General features: G+C 37.0%; 1 protein-coding gene across 1 annotated transcript in view; it reads right to left on the bottom strand.

Annotated features, from left to right (window-relative positions):
- CDC73 (cell division cycle 73) overlaps positions 1-13,659 on the bottom strand; it is a 104,118-nt gene that overhangs the window by 48,531 nt on the left and 41,928 nt on the right. The window lies entirely within an intron of this gene.

Below are 13,659 nucleotides of genomic sequence, written 5' to 3'. Positions count from 1 at the left end.
TAGGGCAAGCTCCTAGATTCTGGTGCCAAGTAACATTCATTTTGGCATCTTTGTGCAAATTCACTCAATCTGCTATTAGTTTCTTTACATAACTTCAAGATAGCTCAAAGGCTGATCAGATATGCAAAATGGAACTTCAAGTCTCACTACAGTCTCAAAGACGTTCTATTTTGTAAAAGAGGAAGAAAACCTACAAAATTTTTTTTTTGATTTTCCTCTTTACTGCCTTTTAGACACAAAAAAAAAAAAAAAAAAAAAAAAAAAAAAAGACCAGTCAAGTGAAAATCGGTTTGCTAGAGGAAATTAAGCCAAACACTTCACTTTATAGATGGGGAGGACTAAGTCATAAGATCGACATGTCCAGATAGCAATACGGGAGAGAACAAAATGGAAGCAATTTTAAAAATTAAAGCTACATCTGCCACTGAAAACAAGATTGAAGAAGTAGCTTAAATCTATTTACAGGTTTCCAAGTTTTCTAACAAACAGAACTTTTAAAGTTCATTTTCCAACAAAGTTACAGAAGCATTGCATCAGAATCAGGTTATTACTATTTATCACAGTGCCAGGGTAAGCAATACCCGCATTTGATTAAGCAGTAAATGATGGAACTGTGATTAGTTTTCTGTTTGACCAGTACTTTTTAATTGGGTAAAATACAAATATTTGATGTACTTTTATTATTTAATAAAAGTGATTATATTTATGGTCCTTCAGCCTTCACTTTTTATGGTAAAGCTGCTCAGGAAGAAATAAATTGCTAGCTTCAGCATTAACTGATGTTTCTAGTTTTCCCTAATTCTTAAAGTGTAGTTTTCATAGCATGCACAATACAGAGAACACAGCAGGTTTTTTTTTCTTTGTAATGAAAAGATGAATCATCTTACGAAGCCCTAAGGCTGTCTATATCCAGGAATTTAAGCACATAAGCAGACTGTATCGCACTGGTCTAGTCCTCTAAGGAATTCAAAGGAGATCTTATTAAAGATGGGTAAGGGAATTTGCTCTTCACTATTTTTTGGGTGGTCCTCCAATAAACTATCATACCTTTAACCATAGAAATGGACATTTCTGAGGAAAGCAAGTGTGTGAAAATAGTAAAATTTATGCAAAACAGAACAACGTGTTCTGTTCAGAACAACAGAACACTCCCCAGGGAAGTGGTCACTGCACCGAGCCTGTCTGAATTTGAGATTGGACTGTGCACTTAGTCACATGGTCTGAACTTTTGGGTAGACCTGTGCGGTGTCAAGAGTTGGACTTGATGATCCTTAAGGGTCCCTTCCAACTCAGGATATTCTATGATTCTATGATTCTAACGTTCTCCAACTCGATTGAAATTGGATTGACTTAGTTGTGGTGATGATTACTGGCATTCATGTAACACAGTAGCACAAGCTGCATTCGAAGTGTTTGGGAACCCTCTTTAACATTACCACCTATTTGTAGTTCTCTTCTGACTCCTTCCTTCCTGGTGAGTACTTGAGCACCAGTCCCTGCCTTCAGTACTTTCAAGCTAGACCATAATTTACTCTACTTGGATCTTCCCAACTTTGGCTAGTTCGAAATGTTGTTACTAGCTTCTGGGTCTAATCCAAGAGGTTAATAACTGAACATTAAATAGTTTGGCACTTTCATTATAAAGTTTGGCAGCCAAACAACCTCTTGGGTACTTCACTTCAGAGTTCATGCAAGATGCCAATCTGCCTGAGTTTGGCAGAATTAGTTATAATACCAATGAGTTCAGCACATTGAACTTCTTCCTAGTTAAAATAGTCGTGAGGAGTACAAGATGTTAAATAAAAACCCATTCATAAGGCCCTTTTAAGAGCTCAGCCTACTTTTTAAAAATTGTATTAATATTTGGGTATGATTTGAAACTACTCTATCAACACATTTGAATCACTATCAAGACAGCCAAAGGCTACTTAAACCTTTTTTATCCAAGTGTTTTCTTTCAGTTTGTTATGAAGCTTGCAGAAGCAGGAGTGAGAGGTTGTATGGTGAAACATGAAACTACAGAATTAAAGATCTACCTTCCGTTCTCCAAATGCTGTTGCCACTTTTTAGTTTGTGTTGAAGCTATTTGCTTACTCTGGAAGAGCATAACAACAGTTCATGTCAAAACAGTACAATCATTTCCATCATTAAAACCTCTGGCAAGTTCTGGCACTTCCTACCCAACAGGAAGCAAGACAAGAAATGCATTGTCAGTTGCAACAGGATAAAAGTTTGTGTTTAGGTCTAATATTTCTGCAATGAAGTAAAAAAAAATCAGTAACACTAGTTTACTCAAAAAGGTATAGAAGGTTGTGCAATCTTCTCTTTAAATGTGTTTTGTGGTCGTCCCCCTCTCCCCCCCTTTGTATGTCTGCTTCAGATCAAATGCAAAAACATGACTTATTACAGGAAAACATGTCTTGTCATCAGCACCATCATTGTGGCAAAAAAAGCATATTAGACAAAGTAAGCAGGGGAATGAAAATTGAAATTCAGTAATTTTTCGTCATTTAACTTCAAACTGAGTGAAGATTTACGCATTTATACTAGACAACCAAAATAAAGCCTCACACTACTATTTACCAACAGAACTGCTCCTCTCACATCTCCAGTTCTCTGGTGATCCCAGTTATTTGGGGATCCTGTATCAATAGGTTTGATCATGTGAAGTGAACAACTACAGCTGTTGGAGTACGAAGGCTGCTCCTAACCCCAGCCATTGACAGATTCTTTTCATAGATGAAGTTCATGTTCTGTTATAGTCTGAAAGAAATACTAGTAAAAGGTACTTACAAGCCTCAGTGGTTGCTTTGAGGGGGGAAAAGTGTCTGATAAGATCTTTATCTAAAAGTTGTAAGTTATTTCTGTCCTACAAATTAAAAATTATACAATTGCAGTGATCTCAAAGAAATAAGGCAGACTAGGTTTCAGGTTAAAAAAGTCTCAAAATCAATGCCAGATCAGGCATGGCATGAGCACGAGCATAGAACCTAGGCACCATTCCTCTAGACAGCCCCCCATCCCTCCTGATTTCCCAATACATTAACACAATCCGCAGTCATCCTTCAATCTAACATATCTACATCATCCCACATTGCAAGAACATCTTATCTCTTGAATGAGTGCTCATTGCAATTTTTGACAACTTCCCAGGAAGAGATGGAAGAGAGAGAAGACCACAGAAATTACTACTACTTCTGTTCAGTTACAAGAACAGGCTTGTAACTATTTTGCTAAAAACAATTTCCATGGTGTTTTTTTTGTTTTGTTTTTCCATTTTTACAGCTCATTTCTCAATCCTTACTTTATGCTGTCAGAGAATACAAGGAACTATTGAACAATTTCTTTACATTACAACAGCTGCACCTATAAAATTTTAAATGCATCTCCCCTTTTCATTTCTTAGTTTGCTCTTTCAAAGCAGCGTGTGGTTCGGGTGGTACAGTCTCACCATTCCTGACCCCACTAATTCCAGGCTGGGGATCATACCCATCACATACAGCATTTGCTGTATCCCTACAGCTTCCATCTCCAGCCTGTCCACCCAGCCTCCCACGTCCAGCTCTGCTTTGCAAGACTTAGCCACTACTCAAGGGGAGCGCAGGGAGAGGAGGGAAGCAGGGAAGCTGCACTGCGAGCTGTGCAATGCTGCACCGTGCAAATGTAGGTCAGAAAGGAGAGAACAGTGCCTTTGCTTTGTACCCAAGGCAAGAATTAATTCAAAGGCTTTCTGGGGCAGGAGGCTGGGGGACAGCTGTAGAGAACAAACTTGCAGCAGGTCAGTTAAAGCTCTTGAATATCAGAAAACAGAGGAGTGAGACTAAAAACACAGCACCTGATCAACACCACACAGATTAAAAAAAATACATACACACACACACACCTCAAGGGCAGGCTCAATGATGAAGGGAAAGCACTAAAAGTGAGGCCAAATTAGAAAGCAGCATCTGAATTTCTAGTGAGAAGTGTTTGTACTTTCCCCCTTATAGAGGAAATAAAACTTTAAGGTGAACCTATTCCTGTAACCAGATTTCTGGTTTGTGATTGCAGTAAATGCCCTTTATTAAAGCCTGCACCGAAGTAATTACAAGCAGTGACACAACGGCACGAATAGCAGCAGGTCAGTAACTCCAGAACAGCTATTTTACATATAATTTTACATATAGGAGTGCCAACCCAGTCAAAACAGCACAGAAAGCCAGATCAGTTTTATCTAGGGCTTACATTTCATTTTGAAAGGAAGCGTTCACTATATTCTTCATTTGTCCCTGGCTAACTCAAAGGAAAGCCAGCCTGGCACAAGCCAGTACCTTCGATTCACAGTTAAACAACTGCGGAAGAATTGAGCTGAACATGGGATGGAGATGAAAACCACCATGTTGCTCTCCTCGTATCACCATGGAAACAGTTAAAAGAACTCTTCAGCATTTAGATCTGACAGTTTTCATGATAACCCTAACTGGATGATGGTAATGATGCATTTTGCTTCATGAGCTAACTACTGTGCATCTCCAACCACCGGGTACGAACCATTCCCTTCACTGCTCTCAGGGCTGTGCTGGTGGTCAAAATGTTCTGACTGAGACAGTAACCTCAAGTCACTTCTCACTCTCTTAAAAAAAATAAAATAACGTCCCTCTAGCTCAGGGAATGCTTATAGCTTAAAGCTTCACGTAGTCTCAAAGGTTTCCATTTAAATGCTTAGCTTGTGCCCACTTGCTGTACCAGGTGGCAAAGTCAGGTCTGCTAAAATGTTTGATGGGAATTTTCTGAAAGGGCTTTCATTCACCTGGGAATGCCTGAGAAAGAAACATTTTGCAAAACACTTTCTAAAGAGTGAGCAGAGCTGCTCCTGCTGTCTTCTAGGTATCATTTGGCTGAACAAGGAGGAAGAAGTTGATGTTATTCTGTAATTTTTATCACCATGTAACCATATACAATTTTTCAAATATGAAGACACTGCAAGCCATACATACAATGTGTGTGTGTATACATTTGTATACATTGAAGAACACACACACATTGAAGAACACACATCACTGAAGACAAGTGCATCAGAACAAGTGCATCCATCTCCTTTTAGCCCATTTAGCTTGATCTAACATTAATTGACATTTGGGTATCAATACTCAGTGAACCACTCACAATGACCTTCCAGACACCTAGTTTGGGCATGATGGAAAAGGCTTTTTATTTTTATTTCCCTCATTAGAAAGATGTGTGCAAAAACATTTCTTACTCTAATGCTTTAAGGACACCAGATTTGATATTGTCTAGCAATTAATTCAACATAAAGAAGATCAAGAGACTGAGAACAGTGTGAAATCAAAGGCTTAAATTTCCCAAGACGACAAACAACAGCCCAGAGGAAATAGCCATGTCTGCAAGGATGTAAGAGATAGCACAAAGTCCTCAAGAAGTTACACATACCCCATTCTTCCCCTCTTAACACAAGTGTTTATAATGTTAAAAATTAAAATCTTCCATACCATCATAAAAACACTAAATCCCTCCACTCTTAAAAAAAAACAACAACGTCTTTTGTTGTGGAAAGGCCAAGTGTTCCCATGTCTCAGCAAGCTCAAGGTTTAAAACACGAAAAACTGTCTGCCACAAGAAATCCTTTGTTAATAAAATACCAAACAAGTCACCAAGGAAAACAAAACCCTAGCTCACTGCCTTTATTAAATATTTAACATATCCTGCATTTAAACAAGAGGAGGTCTAAGAAATATTTGAAGAATAAAAGAGATTCTAGGTTTCTTTTCAGGATTTCACTGCTGCACTCATCACTTCCAAAAGAAGTATGCATCCGGCATATTTAAAAAAAAATCTACGTCATAATTAAAGCCTGTTGTGCCATAACATATAGGTTGATGCAAGATAAAACAAAAATGAATCACTGGAAAATGCCATCTGTGACTCAGTCTAAAATTTTATGTAAAAATTCAGTACTGCCAGTTAATGCAAATACCAGTCTTTTTATAGGCATTTCTCCAAAGTCCACCTAGGCATTGATTTTCGTAGACATAAAAATTTAACTCAATTATCCAGCCTTGCGAATCAAGAGAATAACCAATTTCCCATTCTATCATCTTTGAATAATTTAAGGCCTTGTATTTTATTGATTCTTTTTTAGCATGGAAGAAGATACTTTTTATGTCCAAATAATTTAAAGAAACAAGATTTTAATTCAGGTATGCTCTTAACATTACTTCAGACTCTAAAAAGAGTAAATATCATACACATACCTGAACGGACAACACATCTGTTCCTCAAAAAGCAAATTGCAAAGCTTATGCTGTAAGCACAATGAGGCACTAAAAAAAAAGGGGGGGGGAGGAAGAAGGTGGATCTCATTGATCCTAAATAAAATGCAACTTCAACTGAAATGTATTTTCAATAACGCCCCTACTGATGTCATGAGAAAATTCTGTCTTTCAAGTTGGAAGCAATTTTTAAAAGCAGATGCAGCAGACTACTCCTATCATTTCACCAAAAATCAATATTGCTTTATCTGTTTTGGAAGTTAACCACATTACTTAAAAAAGTTTAACTATTTCCTGAATTCTCAACATGGTAAAAATAGATACATAAATTGAAAGAATGACAGAACATGCTTTTATTTTATTATCTCTATTCTTTTATTTTGTAAAAAGTGTAATTTATTCAAGCTCAAAAGCCATAGTTACTGCTGCACATTATCCAGTTGTGAATTACGTCCTTCATAATAGCAGGCGAGTCTGCTTGCTACATCTGGCAAAAGTACAATTTTCTTCCTACTAGAAATTTGGTTGAGAAATGGATACTTAAAACAACTTAAGATACCCACTTCCACTGATTTCAAAAAAGGACTATCAGCCTCCTCCCAGTAATCTGGAGGCTCTAATCCTGAAAAAAAAATAATCTAATGCTGCCATATTCAGTAAAATAAACAAAGAAAACAGCACAACATTCTCTGGGTCCCTAAAGCTTTTTTTTGTTGTTGTTTACTTTTTTCCCCGTTATAACTTCTACTGTTAGAACATTAGGAAAAGGTAAACTCCTCAAATGATTTATTGTCCAACTTTCACACTAGCAGAGCAGAACTGGAATGAAGAACACAATCACATTTCTTTTCTACCCCTCCTCCTTTTCAGCAGAAAGCTTCACACGTCTGAACACACACTTTCTGTAACTGCCATCTTCTGCACGTGTTCTGTAAATCACACCTGACAAACTTGACTTCTGTTGTGCATTAGACTGCTTATGACAACCAGACTAATATTAATACTTTACCTCTTCTACTTCTGTAAGAAAAATATCTACAAGTCCTGTATTTACAGTTTTCTCCACTGTAAAAAAATACTTTACTTGGAATAAAGCAATTTTTCCCCCATTCCTTATCACAGCAGTCTCTTAGACTTGTGAGTATTTACACCACCAGGAAGCTGTTATTTACACAAAGCTATACTGAAAGGAATTACAGCAGCTTAGAAATTCCTTATTCATGAGGAACTGTGAGAGATTTGTGGCTAAAGTACTAATATATGATTCACTCAAAACAAATGAGTAAGCCTTTTTTAAAATGTTTTTTTTTTTTCATATTCTGAAGATTCAGATTTTTTTCTCATTTTGTCAGTATAAGCTCTAATTTTTCAGCATGAAAGCTATTCAACATGCTGGTTCTCCCAAACCTCACCACCTGTGTGCAACAGCATTTCAGAAAGCAGCACACGGAGTTGTACACTAGCTAGAAGATGGCAAAGTACTTTTCCGTCAGATTGCAGTGCTGGGAACAAAACCACATTCACTGATACAGTCATTTCAGCATTAAGATAATGATGAAAATAATTAAGACAAATTGCAGAGTTGGACGGCGTTCATGTGCTGAAAGGATGGACTGATCCAGCCATGCCTTCCTCAGCACGTCCAGACACAGAATGCCAAGTGGTAGATGGTTCCTTTTTTTTTTTCCTATGACACTTGAAGACATTTGAGCAAAAATAGCTTTCAGTGTTTGCTGAACGCATTTTACACCAGCTTTGTCAGTTACTTGAAATAGGAAATTATCACAACGAGAGAAGTCTCCACAAAAAAAAGATCTGGCTCCCTGCATAGCCAACCAAGTAACTTGGCACTTGGTTTGTGGCAGTGGCCAATGGAGACAGACACAGCAATCCATGGCCTTAGCTTGTCCCAGCTTTTGGGAAGTCAACAAAACCAGAATTGTTCTTGTAGTGGTCAATAAAGCTTTCTTTTCTTGCTGTCCTACTTTCTTCCTTTGCCAACTGCCTCTTCACAACTCAGCATTTTCCCAATATATCAAAAAGATACGTGATAACATGCTACATGGAGGCAATTTCTGTAAAATGCTGTATGAAGAACTGAGCCATTCTCCAAACAAATCCTCCAACAATCTCCCCATCTAAATACAACAAGAACACACTAGTGATTTCTCTGAGATACAAAAACCTAACTGGTCTCATCTTAAACATATGGACATGAATTCCCTAAATGTAGCTTTTTAGAGACTGCATTCGGAAGATAACAAATCTGTCTGGTCGTGATAAATACCAAACTACATTTTCTGACTTTTCTGTACAACATTTTCAAAGCTTCTAATAAGCATCAGTCTTTTAGATCTCAGAGAATTGGTTCTGTACTGTAGACCAACTCTCATTGCTTAACACTGGCATCAGATGAAATTAGACTCAGACAAATTGACTGGTTTCAATGGTTTGCCAATGTAGCCACGTAGACTTTAACAAGCCTAGTAAATACATAATAAATGTTGACTAGGACCTGTTATTAACAACACTTCCTTCCTAAACAGCTGATAAATTTATCCAGCAATTTGCAGAAATATTGCCCAAATTTCCCCATTAACTGCAAAATAAGAGGATGAACAGATATATTCACCTACAGAGATTCAACTACCTGGAGGGCTTTTAACTGATCCTATAGAAGTTGTTAGCAGAAATTAACAGTAACTTGCTGTGCTGCTGCTTAGCTACATTAAAGAGAAACTATCAAAAACCAGTAGAAATACTTTGTAATTATTCTCTCATTATAAACTTCTGGAAACTGGGACATTTCATAGTTGCATAGTAGAACTCTTCCTATTAAACAGATAAAAGAGGCAAAACTCAGGAAAGCCACACTTCTGGTGAAATACCTAGACAGGACCAAGCACCAAAGAAATAAAATAAAAAAATCTGCCCTATACTGTTTATGTAACCAAATGAGAAGACAAATTTTAAGTGGTAGGCTTCAGTTTAAGTACTGGGAATAGGTGTTTCACCTTGTAATGGAAAAGATCTCTGGAACTTATATATTTTGGAAAAACAATTATAGAACAATATTTGCATTATGAAAGCTTCAAAGTTTTCTGAATTTACATGAAATCCAGAAGATCTTCAGTTGTGCATGCTGCAAAACACATACTAGTTAATAAACTAGCTAACTATAAGCTAGTTAATAAATACCATTGGAGTTCTTTATATAAGGGCATTACTAGCTGGACTGAAGAGGACTGGCAGTTGAGTTTTATTTGTTGATCTGATTCAGATTGAATCTGTAATCCTATGCAATCCAGTAGCAAACACACATGGCACTAAAGAAATAGGACCCCAGGAACGTAAGAAGCAGAAACTGCATACGACAGTCCTGGGAAACGTCTCCAAAACACAGCAGGCTAACCCACTTTCTAGATGTTTATAAAAGTAAAGGTGAGAAGTCAAAGCATATCAAGTTAAATGCTTTCAATTCCCACATGATTTTTCTAACGCAGGAGTAAATTGGCCTTCACTCACTGTAAACCAAGGAAATTAAACTACAGCTAACTAAAGTAATTTTATTCCTAAAGACATCACCAGCCAATGGCAATTTTATGCATTATAACTTATGAATGTTGATGTTATACACTTTGGTAATTTGCTTTAATTCGCTTGAGTGCCTTGATCTAGATACAGCCTTAAGGAACGCTCGTATATTGCCATATTAGATTGCATCATCCATTGTATTAAAGGGAAAAGGTTATTTCTGAATGGCAGAACTACGAAGCACTTGCACTAATATGAAAAAGGAAATTATTTCCAAGACTTCACTTCTTAATGATTCCTAGCCACTACAGACACTCAGGTGGTAACAGCTTCATCATGGAAAAACTTAGGGTGTTTAACTAGAAACATAAAAAAAAACTTTAACCCTTCAAAACAAATCCTATACTGGGGAGATCAGCAGCTGCAACAGAAGGTTAGAAAGAACTTCAAAAGGGATGGGAACTCCAGGGCTACCGGGAAGAAAAAAAAAGATTGAGTTTCAGATGCGGGGAGGAGGGGAGGGGTGTAACTCCCCCCCCTCCAAACCTACAGCTACCATTCTTCAATTAGCATTTAGATGAATGCAAAGGCACTTCCAGAAATTCATTATGCTTGTCATAAAATCCCTAAACAAGATGAGAATCCATGAATATCCAGTGCTGAACAGGGCAGCGAGCTCAAGAACAAACTGCTAAGTACCACCCAGAGTTCAGCAGCAGGTTGAAGGCTACACCAGCTGGACCACAGGCTGCTGCAGTGGTTAGCATCAGGTCGTGTAAACGACAGAGCACTGTGAATACCGCTGGAAAGCACACAGGAGGCACTGGGAGCCTCTCCTACAACAGCTCAGCAGTAACAAATAAGCAGGATTTCAGCCAGGGTTTTATCAACAGAAAAATATTAAGGTATTAATCAAAGGAACTGAAACCAACTGAACCCAGATTTACATATGCATACACCTTTCTGAGTAGAGAAGTTCTAAATTTTAGTACCCTAGATTGAAACAATAAAGAATTAAGAAGCAAAATACAAGTCAGAGTAATATTTCAAGTTACATCAATGTATAACAGTAATAGATCGCTGTTGGAGTGAATGGGCTGTTAACAAATAAAAACAGAATACATCTTTTCCACCCAAGATAATGTCACAAAGCACAAGTACTTTAAAAATGACTGAGAGGGCTCCCTCCCTGCCAATAAACCTTTCCGTAATGGCAATTTAACTGGAAGAAAAACATTTCTCCCATCACCTTCAGACTTTCCACAGAACCTTATTCCACCTCATTCACCCTTGAGAAAAGAACATCTGCCCACACCCATCAGCTTTCAATCTTCTTACAGACAGAATTCATTTAGCTTCCTTCTGGGGAATATAGTAGAAGAAGAAAATGGTGAAGCCTAGTTGAGCCAAAAAGAGTCTTTTGTTTTAAATAAAAAAGAAATCAGAACATATTTCTCAAAGCTGTGTACGCCACTTGTATGCAGTATCAATATATCCCTATGCATTTTAATCTAGTTTAAATATGGTTTCACTAAAGCAACATCACTTCACTGAACATGAGGCAAACTCCTTTAAGTCTGCCAAATATTAAATGTCAGGTGTATCAATCATTTTTGTTCCACTTATGAGAGGCATCAGGTACTTAGATGATTTTCCTTAAAGGTAAGTTTTTTATTTGTAACTGAGAACTTCCACAATTACTAGTGCATTAGTAACTACTGTTTATGTGCAATACATTCTTGATCTTAACCTGGAGGATTTGAGCTGTTTATTACTTTTATCTTCACCTCAACTCCATATAAAGCAGTTTTAATATTTGAAAATATTTTCTATATACCGTAAAATTTCACCTAAAACACACATTTCCCTGCATATGGATTATTGTTACCGTATTCATTGTTTAGAAAGATCTAGTGGCATATTCATATTAGATCGCACACTATTTGATCATGTAACAACTATTGGCAGCCTCCCAGAGAACAAAATAAAAGGGCATTAAGAATTTTGCTGAGAACTGCCTGAGGAGTGAATACTGTAAATGTATTGAATATATTGTTTGTGCTGTACAGTACACGTTTAATGATGACAGCTTTCATAAACGTGATGCTGTATCCAAATAAAGGCGAGCAAGCTGCCTGATCAGGCTATGCTTTCATTAGTGCAGAGGACAGGTGTCAAAACAAATACACTTCAAAGGATTCCAGGTATGAACAAGGAAGCTGATTTACACATTCAAATTTTAGCAAACTTGTGAAATTTGCACCACATGTAAGATTATCCTTTAAAAACAAATATAATGTTATTCCAGGCAATCCAGCATCTTTTAGATTTTACTTTTTAGGACAGAATAACAAGCAGACCATAATGCTAATATGTATTTTACTATTTCAATCTGAATTTCACTTTCTGTTCATGTCCAGATATTTCTGGAAGTGTTTTCATTTTTCAAGACTTAATTAGAAACCTACTATAACAGTGCTGCTTTGTTACAGCATAAGATATCACACTAAAACAGAATGGAATTTATAGACTAGTATGAGGCATCTGCATATAATGTAGGCAACTAAATTATTAGCTACAAAATATTTGTCTTAAGGCCTCATGAAGCCTTCTCCACCCAGAATTATTTTGTTTTACTTAGGAACCACAGTGGGGAAATAAAATAAAATGCACTGGGCAGGTTGTTTTTTCTTATGACAACTGTATTCCATTTAGATTTCAGAAATATCACAGTCTGTTTGCCTCATTTACATCAACTGTTCCCAAGATAACTAGGAAGTAGGACTGATTAATACTGCTACATGATGCATCTTCAAGTTCCCTTGTTCCAAAGCAAAACAGGAGGTTCCTTCTCCCAGCAGGAAACAGATTTGTTAGCAGCCTACTTTAGTACCGCTCCTTCCCTCCTTCCACAGTACTCTCTGAACCTATTTGCCAGTTTCTATCAAACCTGGAAGAATATTTTCTTCTTTGTCAAATTTTGTGAGAATTGCTGGTCCGAGAAATCAGACCCTCTGACTAGTGCACCTAAGGAAGGAAAGGCAGGCAGCGCTTTTTCTGTACCTTTTCAAAATGCCAGCACCAAGCCACCAGAAGGCACACATCTGAACTGATGATCAACTGCACATCCCTCCGAGTTACAGCAGAGCACAAGGAGGTAACACTTTATTTGGGTCAAAGAGAGACTTGGATGATTATAGAGAAAAAATACATTACTTTTATTGCCTAAGAAGAAATCTAGGATTCCAAAACAAGAATTATGTGAAATTACAAGTACAATGAATTTACAGCAACTACATTTAACAAGAAGCAAATCACATCACTACCACTTTGCTTACTCATGCAGTTTTGCTTCTCACTTCCTTTTTAAACCAATGTGTAAAAGTATGTCTGTTGCTTATGCACAAAACCCACTCATACACCTTTATGTAGGGAAAGTATCTGCTTTTAACCTTAAAGAGAAAGGAGGAGCAAGATATTCTAGTTCCAATAGCACATCTTAAGTCTTCTAAAGCAGCAAGCCAACTGAACAGTTCCTAAAGCAGTCTGCCAAATGAAATGATAACAGAACATGAAATAAAACCATACTTAGTTAATATTCATTCTATATCAAGTCTAACCAAAAGCTTTATATACTAGCTAAACAAAATGGGTATTTGTGGAGGAAAAAAAAAAAAAACAGTTCTCAGTTATTTATCAATTTCTATCAAGATACCAACTACTTTATATAAATTTTATGTTTTGGACAAACATTACCTGAAATATTAAATACTGAATATTAGCGTGTTCATTTAGGAGAAAAAGAATCTTTGAAAATTCCTTTTACACTTTAGAAGAAAATCAATGTCTTAATGTG

This window comes from Netta rufina (genome assembly GCF_964035555.1).
Source record: "Netta rufina genome assembly, chromosome: 8".
In the NCBI taxonomy this organism is placed as follows: Eukaryota; Metazoa; Chordata; class Aves; order Anseriformes; family Anatidae; genus Netta; species Netta rufina.
Note: the sequence above shows the minus strand (reverse complement) of the source record. Positions and strands in the feature narration are given on the sequence as shown.